The sequence below is a fragment of the Mustelus asterias genome, chromosome 8 (assembly GCF_964213995.1).
Source record: "Mustelus asterias chromosome 8, sMusAst1.hap1.1, whole genome shotgun sequence".
Lineage (NCBI taxonomy): Eukaryota > Metazoa > Chordata > Chondrichthyes > Carcharhiniformes > Triakidae > Mustelus > Mustelus asterias.
In genome coordinates, this window is record NC_135808.1 from 96,277,115 (window position 1) to 96,288,089 (window position 10,975).

Sequence of the window (10,975 nt, forward strand, 5' to 3'; positions counted from 1 at the left end):
TGTACAGCTCCTGATCTAAATAATGAAAAAGGAGCGGAGTGGTATCTGACATTTGGGCCATTATAATCTTGACCACTGATATGTGGTAGTCCTTCATAGCCAGGGATAAGATTCAATTTCCTGCAGATCACTTTAGGTACATCTTTGAAAGATACAATGCAAACTGCCCAAACATCCTGAGGTGCATGGGGATTGCAGGAGGGACATCCCAATCACAATGCTTGGAAAGCACCTTCATTTTGAAATATCTTCCTTTTAACAGCACGTTGGCACAGTGGACAGCACTGCTGCCTCACAGCGCCAGGGACCCGGGTTCAATTCCAGCCTCAGATCACTATCTGTGTAGAGTTTGCACATTCTCCCCGTATCTGCATGTGTTTCCTACAGGTGCTCCGGTTTCGTTCAACAGTCCAAAGATGTGTGGGTTAGGTTGATTGGCTATGCTAAATTGACCCTAGTGTCAGGGGGATTAGTAGGGTAAATATGTGGAGTTGTGGGAATGGGGCCTGAGTGGGATTGTGGTCGGTGCAGATTCGATGGGCCAAATGGCCTCCTCCTGCACTGTAGGTATTCTATGATTCTATCATTCTAATCAAGAATGAGTTTCCTTTGTAAATTGCTAAGCTGCTTTAGAAGTTGGTAAAATGCATACTGACACCTATTTTCTCCAAGCTATTGAAAATCATGCAAACTAGATTGTGAAACTGTAACTGCCTAAACAGAAGAGCCTGGCTGATACAATTGTGAGGTTAAATGAATGTACAAGAAAAAGCCATTAGCGCCCACAACTCTCAATATACTAGTGCTTGCTGCTGTAGATATTGTTTTACAAGCTACGAACCATTAATGCAGGCCGTCCCACTTTCAGTACCCAGGAGATTCAATGGAGTTGTTCTGCTATTAATCCCTACCAATTTCTCAGCTTCAATTACCTCAACATTTAACCAAGCTCATTCCAAATCAGAAAAGGATCTACAGCTATACCTTACAAGGGGCAGGTTTATTGGACACAATCAAGGGCGTTTCTAACCTTTACCCAGTCAGGGACAGGCACCTCAGCAACCCTACTCATGCCTAAATTCTGCCTGATGCAATTTTCAAATGGGTTTGTAAATGGGTAAGGAGCCACCCACCTAAAACAACAGGAGAGAAGAACCTCCCTATGGGTGCTCGAGGGCCCCAGGCTTCCACCTTGAGATAGAGAGACAACTGGGGGTGCAGAAGCCACTCCGCGGTCTGGTACTGACACTCGTGGATGCCCACAAGTGCCTGGACCATGGAGTTCACACCCTCCACCATGGAGTTCATGCCCTGCAGAAGTCCTGCACCAAGGTCTCCACTGCAACATCACCCTCGCAGTGTTGATCTGGCTGCCTCGGCGTGATGACACAATCTTCGTTGGGACTCCTCCTGTCGGCCTTTTCAATCTGAGGAGTAATGTTCCTGACGTTCCCTACTCTGCCTTTGGGGCTTCAGCAACTGTGGGACAACTGAGCCCAGAGGAACGTCACACAACAGGGGTTCATCGGCCACTCTACTCATGCCTAAGTTCTGCCTGATGGAATTTTCAAATGGGTTTGTAAATGGGTAAGAAGCCACTCACCTTAAAACAACAGGAGGGAATAACCTCCCTGTGGCAGAGAGGTAGCAGCCAGCAGTCCTCCGAGTGCTGGCTCTTTGGGACGTCCTTGTGTTCTGCTGTCCCTGCCTCCACTTGCTGTGGATTAGAAAAGTGAGGTGCTCACCAGTTTGTGACCCCAAAGCCTCTCTTCTATTAAGGCCCACCAAGGTGTTTGTCTGTGTGCTGATGGAGGGTGCGACTGAAAACTGTGACACATCTTCCAGGTGTATGTTTGAGAATTCCTCAAGCTGCTGTCCGGGCTGCTGTCTTCTGCCCTACCTATAAGCGGCTCTGCCTGCTACTTGCTGTGCATGCAAGAGAAGCGAAGTGGCATTAATGTATGAAAGCAGCACAACTATGTAAGAGATAGAACACATGTGAGTTTCGCAAGATGGACGATGGGGTTCTGGGTCCTCACTTTAATTTTCACGCCCACCTCCCCCTTGGCACAGGAGCAATCCTCTCCTTCTCAGCAAGTGAGACAGCTTTCTCCTCAAACTCTGTTAGGAGTTTCAACTTGGCCATCCGTCCCGCTGACTGTGCTCCCTCCCAGCAGTTCTGAGATAGCTTTTCCTGCAAGAAGATAGATGGGGAAAGTGTAAGCAGGCATGCAGTAGGTGTGTGTGTGTGAGTGGGTGAGCGAAGATTGATGAGAACAGTGACCTTCCCAGGGTGAGCAGAGGAGGCCATTCATTCTCTTCCCGCACTGCCCTCCCGAGCTCCTGTGCAAGGAGTTGTTGCTTACCAGCGCTGCCATTGCTGCCCGTGCTGGGTTGGCGATCTTGCTGAAGGGTCTCCTCCTCAGCCGAGGGGAAAGAATCCTTAGTCTCGCCTCCTCCACGTTCAGCATTCTGGTCAGGTCTCAGTCTGAAAACATTCGCCTTCCTGGGAGCCACCATCTGCTTTGGGGTGCTATGTAGGTGCTTAAGTGGAGCTCCCAAGTAATTGAAGCACTCAGCCTGAAGGCAGGCCGGACGAACCAGATTCGGTCCACTGCCGAGGTGGCATGAAATCCGAGAAAAAAATTCCTGTCTAAATGGCTAAAGATATGGAGGGGAAAATCACCACCGCCGCCAGTGGGAAACACCCCAGTTTTCCCACTGACTTGATACTTTGCCAAAATATCGGAAAATTCTGCCCCATGGCAGAACTTAACCATCTATTTGTGTTCTGATCAAATACTGGTCTTGCACCTATTGAAACCTGGGACAATGTCTATGTCTATGTTTGCACCAAAGTGCAAAGCACATACCCCCTTCTTTTTTAAAAATTCATTCGTGGGACATGGGTGTCGCTGGCTGGCCCATCCCTAGTTGCCCTTGAGAAGGTGGTGGTGAGCTGCCTTCCCGAATTGCTGCAGTCCATGTGCTGTGGGTTGACCCACAAAGACGTTAGGGAGGGAATTCCAGGATTTTGACCCAGCGACTGCGAAGGAACGGCAATATATTTCCAAGTCAGGATGGTGAGTGGCTTGGAGGGGAACTTGCAGGTGGTGGTGTTCTCATTTACCTGCTGCCCCTGTCCTTCTAGATGGAAGTGGTCATGGGTTTGGAAAGTGCTGTCTAAGAATCTTTGGTGAATTGCTGCAGTGCATCTTGTAGATAATACACACTGCTGCTACTGAGCTTCAATGGTGGAGGGATTGAATGTTTGTAGATGTGGTGCCAATCAAGTGGGCTGCTTTGCCCTGGATGGTGTCAAGCTTCTTGAGTGTTGTTGGAGCTGCACCTGTCCAGGCAAGTGGGGAGTATTCCATCACACTCCTGACTTGTGCCTTGTAGATGGTGGATGGGCTCTGGGGAGTCAGGAGGTGAGTTACTTGCTGCAGTACTCTGAGCCTCTGACCTGCTTTTGTAGCCATTGTGTTTATGTGGTGAGTCCAGTTGAGTTTCTGCTCAATGGTAACCCCAAGGGTGTTGACAGTGGGGGATTCAGTGATGTTACATCATGGAATGCTAAGGGACAGTGGTTAGAGTGTCTCTTATTGGTGATGGTCATTGCCTGGTATTTGCGTGGCGTGAATGTTAGTTGCCACTTGTCAGCCCAAGCCTGGATATTGTCCAGATCTTTTTGCATTTGAACGTGGACTGCTTCAGTATCTGAGGAGTCGCAAATGGTGCTGAACATTATGCAATCATCAGCAAACATCCCCACTTCTGACCTTATGATGGAGGGAAGGTCATTGATGAAGCAGCTGAAGATTGTTGGGCCTAGGACACTACCCTGAGGAACTCCTGCAGAGATGTCCTGGAGCTGAGATGACTGACCCTCCACAACCACAACTATCTTCCTCTGCGCCAGGTATGACTCCAGCCAGTGGAGAGGTTGCTCCCTGACACCCATTGATTCCAGTTTCGCTAGGGCTCCTTGGTGCCACACTCAGTCGAATGCGGCCTTGATGTCAAAGGCTGCCACTCTCACTTCACCTCTGCAATTCAGCTCTTTTGTCCATGTTTGAACCAAGGCTATAATGAGGTCAGGAACTGAGTGACTCTGGCGAAACCCAAACTGGGCATCACTGAGCAAGTTATTGCTGAGCAGGTGCTGCTTGATAGCACTGTTGATAACCCTTTCCATCACTTTACTGATGATCGAGGGTAGACTCGTTGGGCGGTAATTGGCTGGGTTGGATTTGTCCTGCTTTTTGTGTACAGGACATACCTGGGCAATTTTCCACATTGTTGGGTAGATGCCAGTGTTGTAACTGTACTGGAAGAGTTTGGCTAGGAGAGCGGTAAGTTCTGGGGCACAAGTCTTCCGTACTATTGCCAGAATGTTATCGGGGCTGATTGCCTTTTGCAGTATCCAGAGCCTCCAACCGTTTCTTAGTATCACATGGAGTGAACCAAATTGGCTGGAGACTGGCATCTGAGATGTTGGGCACCACTGGAGGAGGCCGTGATGGATCATCCACTCGGCATTTCTGGCTGAAGATTGCTGCGAATACTTCAGCCTTATCTTTTGCACTGATGTTCTGGGCTCCTCCATCATTGAGGATGGGAATATTTGTGCAGCCTCCTCCTCCAGTGAGTTGTTTAATTGTCCACCACCATTCTCGACTGGATGTGGAAAGACTGCAGAGCTTAGATCTGATCTGTTGGTTGTGGGTCACTTAGCTCTGTCTATCATTTGCTGGTTTTGCCATTTGGCATGCAAGTAGTCCTGTTTGGTAGCTTCACCAGGTTGACACCTCATTTTTAGGTGCGCCTGGTGCTGCTCCTGGCATGCCCTCCTGCACTCTCCATTGAACCTGGGTTGATCCCCTGGCTTGATGGTAATGGTCGAGTGGGGGATATGCCAGGCCATGAGGTTGCAGATTGTGCTGGAGTACAATTCTGTTGCTGTTGATGGCCTACAGCACCTCATGGATGCCCAGTCTTGAGTTGCTAGATCGGTTCAAAGTCTGTCCCATTTAGCATGGTGATAGTGCCACACAACACGATGGAGGTTATTCTCAATGTGAAGGTGGGACTTTGTCTCCATAAGGACTGTGCGGTGGTCACTCTTATTGACACTGTCATGGTGAGGTGTATCTGCAGCCGGCAGATTGGTAAGGATGAGGTCAAATATGTTATTTCCTCTTGTTGGTTCCTTCACCACCTGCTGCTGACCCAGTCCAGCAGTTATATCCTTTAGGACCCGACCAGCTCGATCAGTAGTGCTGCTGCTGAGCCACTTTTGGTGGTGGACAGTGAAATCCCCCCTCCAGAGTACATTTTGTGCCCTTGCCACCCTCAGTGCTTCCTCCAAGTGTTGTTCAACATGGAGGAGCATGGATTCGTCAGCCGAAGGAGGACAGTACATGGTAACAAGTAAGAGGTTTCCTTGCACATGTTTAACCTGAAGCCATGAGACTTCATGGGGTCCAGAGTCAATGTTAAGGACCCCCAGGGCAACTCCCTCCTGACTGTATACCACTGTGCCACCACCTCTGCTGTGTCTGTCCTGCCGGTGGGACAGGACTTATCCAGCGATGGTAATGGTGGTGTCTGGGGCGTTATCTGTAAGGTATGATTCCGTGAGAATGACTATGTCAGGCTGTTACTTGACTAGTCGGTGAGACAGCTCTCCCAATTTTGGCACTAGCCCCCAGATGTTAGTAAGGAGGACTTTGCAGGGTCGACAGGGCTGTTTGTTTTGCCGTTGTCTTTTTCGGTGCCTAGGTCGATGCCAGGTGGTCTGTCTGGTTTCATCTCTTTGTTGAGACTTTGTAGCGATTGTTACAATTGACTGGCTTGCTGGACCATTTCAGAGGGCAGTTAAGAGTCAGCCACATTGCTATGGCTCTGGAGTCACATGTAAGCCAGATCAGGTAAGGACGGCAGATTTCCTTCCCTAAAGGACATTAGTGAACCAGATGGGTTTTTTCGACAATCGACAATGGTTTCATGGTCATCAGTAGATTCTTAATTCCAGATATTTTTTATTGAATTCAAATTGCACCATCTGCCATGGTGCGATTCGAACCCGGGTCCCAGGAACATTATCTGGATTTCTGGATTAATAGTCGAGCAATAATACCACTCGGCCATCGCCTCCCACCTTCTCCAGATGCATAAAGGCCAGCAGTACTGCAGGACTGTACTAGGATATATAAAGGTCATCAAGTTTTCGCAGAAACCATAGGGAACATCAGTGTGTGTGAATCCAGCTGTTAACTTAATGTGAAAGAGCTTCAGAACTTGTTCAGACCTGCAGTGCTGATGAATTATGAGTCTTTCACTCATACGAACAACAGTGGTTACATGGCATACTTGGGGTGAGAATTAGTAATGACCGCCACCATCTGTTTTGCATTGTTGATTTTTTTTTGACAGCTTGACAAAGTCATATACGATAAAGTGTTGGATAATTTGGAAAGCTAAATTTATTCCTAGAACTATCTGAAGCCCTGTGCTGGCAAAATAAACATATGCACGGTAAATACTAAACAAATTATCTATCAGTAGAGTATACTTGTGCAATTCAAGTCTAACTTGACCTGTGTTTTCAAAAGAACAATTTTTGTAAAAGAATATATGATCAAAACATTGAAAATATATGTTAGTCAAAGAAATTTGCATTTAAACTTCTTCAGATATTACCCAGGAGGGAAGAATTTCCATTGCAAAGTACATACGCATTTCCACTCAATCCAGATATTTTTAGAGAAAACATCATTAAATTGCCTCATAAGCTAAAATGGGACGGGGAAGTTAAACAAGAAATACTATGCCTAGTCAGCTCTCTCTCCCTCAAAACTGTATGAACTATGTTATTTCACTCCGAGAAAAGCTTCACTGACCACTTGTCTGCTCCCCAAATTCATTCAATGTCATTAGGTTCTGCTCCTGTCTTGGCTCATCTGCTGCTGAAATCCTCATCCACGCCTTTGTTGCCTCTAGATTTGACTGTTCCAATGCTCTCCCGGTCAGTCTCTCATCTTCCATAAACTTAAGCTATCTGCTGCCTGTGCCTGAACCCACATCAAGTCCTGTTCGTCCATCATTGTCATGTATTCATTGACCTTTACTGACTCTCAGTCTGACAAGGTTTCAATTTTAAAATTCCCATCCTTGTTTTCACATCCTTCCATGGCTTCATTCCTCATCTTCGTAACTTTCACCAGCCTCACAACCCTCTGAGATCCTGCCCACTTCCAATTCTGACTCATCACCCATCTTGGCCGGGATTCCCTCGGCCCACTGCGTTGCATGAGCAGCACAGCGGGCCAGGAGACACCAGAGGAGGGTCTTTAGCGAGGTTCGCTGGTCGCGAATCTCCCAAGCACTTTTTTTTGGGGCAATCAGCTCTGCACTGGAGATTGGAACAGAGCTGATTATCATATGGAAATAACAATTTCCATATGATGAGCAGGCCTGGAATGGTATTCTCCAGGCCCGCTAGTCCCTCCCCTCACCTACCGGGAGAGGTTCCCTCCAGCGGGGTTTACGACTGCTCCCCACTAACGGAGAACAGACGTCCTCACCCCACTAGTGGGGACAAAGGGCTTTGAGGCCCCCAGGAGGGTGGGGCAGGGGGGAGGTGCCACTTGCGCAGTGTCAGCCTGGCAGTGCCAGCCTGGCACTGCCCAAGGGGCAAACTGGCACTGCCCACTGGGCACCTTGGCACTGCCCACCAGGCAGTGGCAGGAGGCAGGGCCAGAGGGGCAGAGCATACTGGGGGCCAGGGCCTATTGGGAGGGATCGGTGTGGGGGGGGACCTGTTGCCACTCTGCACTTGGAGTGTTGGGAGAGGGGGGAGGAGGATGATCGGGCCTGGTCATTGGGGTGGGGGTTGGGGAATAGATCGGAGCTGGCTAGGGATAGATCAGAGCTGGCTGGGGGTAGATCGGAGCTGGCTGAGGGGACTGGCCCAACAGATGAGCGATCGGGGGGTGGGGGAGTTAAGAAGGCCAGCGATCAGGGGGGTTATGGGACTGGCCAATGATCAGAGGCCACAATCAGGAGGCCGGCACTGTGGGGGCCAGTGCACATGCACTGATCTCTGCACTGATAGACCGGTGCATGCGTGATGGTGCGCTCAGCAATATGCTGCCAGCTTTAGGTTTACTTACCAGAGGGAATCACACTGAGGCACTCTGCATTGCACAGAGTGTCGGAGATTCGTTCTGATAAAGACGCCCAAAAAATAGACGGGATATACCCCCATTTTCCCACCCGTTGGGCGCTCAGTTTTGTTTTGGGAGAACCCCAGCCATTATTTTCAAATGAAATTTATACTCTTTTTTAAAAATATGTCACGTAACAATTGTTTTCATTTATTTTAATTTGGTGTCTATGTGAGCAATTCATGAAAATTCCATCTGTAACAACTAAAACCATGTATTCATCAGTTAAAGGAATAAGCTAGACTTTTGAAATCTCTATTGCGCTTGGCACATCTAAGTTGTGTTTCACAAACATTCCCACTCTAGTTTTCTTAGAATATGCCTTATTATATGTGCAACTTTTGATGAAGTACAAGATGGTTTAACATTTTGGATGTGAATTTTTGGCAGACGTAAAGGATCATTCATACTTAAAATTCATACCTTAACTTCGCCATCTCTTAGATACCATAGAATCCCCACAGTATAGAAGGAGGACATTCGGCTCATTGAGCCTACATGGACAACAATCCCACCCAGGCCCTATTCCCGTAACCCCACATATTTACCCTACGAATCCCCCTGACACCAACGGACAAGTTAGCATGGCCAATGCAGCTAACCCACACATTTTTGGACTGTGGTAGGAAACCAGAGCACCCGGAGGAAACCCACGCAGACATGGGGAGAAAATGTAAACTCCATAGAGACAGTGACCCAAGCCAGGAATCGAACCCAGGTCCCTGGCTCTGTGAGGCAGTGTGCTAACCACTGGGCCACTGTGTCGCCCACCAATATATATATCAATATATGTATACCAATATATACATCGTGCATTTCCTGTGTCTATTTGAGGTTACAAAGCTTTGGATGTTTTTTTTCCCATTATCAAATGGTCCTATTAGTAAGGCACTGCAATGACCTGTCCATGTGAATTCTGTCGGTATGTATATATGAATATCAGTTAATGCAGTAAGATTGGATTTTACTTGAAAGAAGAGTGAGCAAAGGTACTGTTGAGAGAGGGTGCTATTCACCTTTCTATAATTACAGAGAAGCAGCTTGAGTTTTGACATATGAGGTTGCATCTAAGTCACACACATCAATGGTTGGGAAGTACGAAAGCAAGTACCATAATGGCTTCTTTTGGCCTATGTGTGAAGATTCAGGGCCAATCTGTGAGTTTGACTGAAGCAAAAACAAAAGGCTCCAGCCCTATAACGAGTAGGAGGGGAGGGAGATGATCTGTCTCACAGCAGACAAGTGTTTATGCCAAAGCCCTAACAAGACTGCTGCAATTGTATAGGCTGTTGGTGAGCTGAAGCACTATGTGCAGTTTTGGTGTCCTTATCTGAGGAAGATATCCTTGCTATAGCAGGAGTGCAGCGAAGGTTTGCCAGGCTAATTCCTGGGATGGCAGGACTGTCATATGAGGAGAGATTAAGTCGGTTAGGATTATATTCATTGGAGTTTAGAACAGTGAGACGGGATCTCATATTAACTTATGAAATTCTAACAGAGTTAGACAGGGTAGAATCAAAAAGAATGTTTTTGATGGTTGGGGAGTCCAGAACTTGGGGTCATAGTTTGAGAATAAAGAGTAAACCTTTTAGGAGTGAGGTGAGGAGAAATTTCTTCACCCAGAGAGAGGTGAATCTGTGGAATTCTCAATCACAGAAAGTAGTTGAGGCCAAAACCTTGTGTGAGTTCAAGAAGGAATTAGATATAACTCTTGGGATGCAGGGGTAAGGCGGGTTCAGTGTATTGAATTTGATGATTGGCCATGATTATAATGAATGGCAGAGCAGGCTCAAAGGGTCAACTCTTGTTTCTGTTTTCTATGTATGTTTGTATGTATCAGCAAAGTGATGAAGGATGTAATTGACAATGCTATCAAGCATTATTACAGTCTTGGTCCAAACATGGACAAGTTTAATTTCATTGTTGAGGTAAAAGTGACTGACCTTTTTAAAAATTCATTCATGGGATGTGGGCATCACTGGCTGGGTCCATCCCTTGTCCATCCCTGAGGGCAACCCTAAGAGTCAGCCATACTGTTGTAGATCTGTAGTCATATGTAGGCCGGAGCAGGTAAAAATGGTGAATTTCCTTCCACAAAGGACATTAGTGAACAGATGGGTTTTAATGACAATCGACAGTGGTTTCGTGGTCATCAGTAGATTTTAATTCCAGATTTTTATTGAATTCAAATTTCACCATCTGCCATGGTGGGATTGGAACCCAGGTCCCCAGAGCATTACTCTGGGTCTCTGGATTATTAGCCCACTATGCCACTGCCTCCCCCTACCTTAACATCAATGCGTAATTTGACCAAATGTGTAATCAAGGAACACTTGTAAAATTGAAGTCGGGGGAAACTAATGGTTGGAGTCATAACTTGCACAAAAGTTGTTGCTGTTGGAGGCCAATCATCTCAGTTCTAGGACATCACTGCAGGAGTTCCCCAGGGTAAAGTCGCAGGCCTAATCTTCTTCAGCTGTTTCAATAATGATCTTTCTTCCATCATAAGGTCAGAATTGAGGATGTTCGCTGATGATTGCACAATGTTCAGTGCATTCACAACTTCAGTCCTCTGTGCCCACATGCAGCAATATCTGGACAACTGGACAATATTCAGCTTTGGGTTGATAAGTGGCAAGTTAACTTTCATGCCACACAAGTGCCAGGCAATGACTATCTCCAACAACAGAAAGTCTAATCATCTCAACTTGACATTCAATGACATTACCTTCACTGAATCTCTA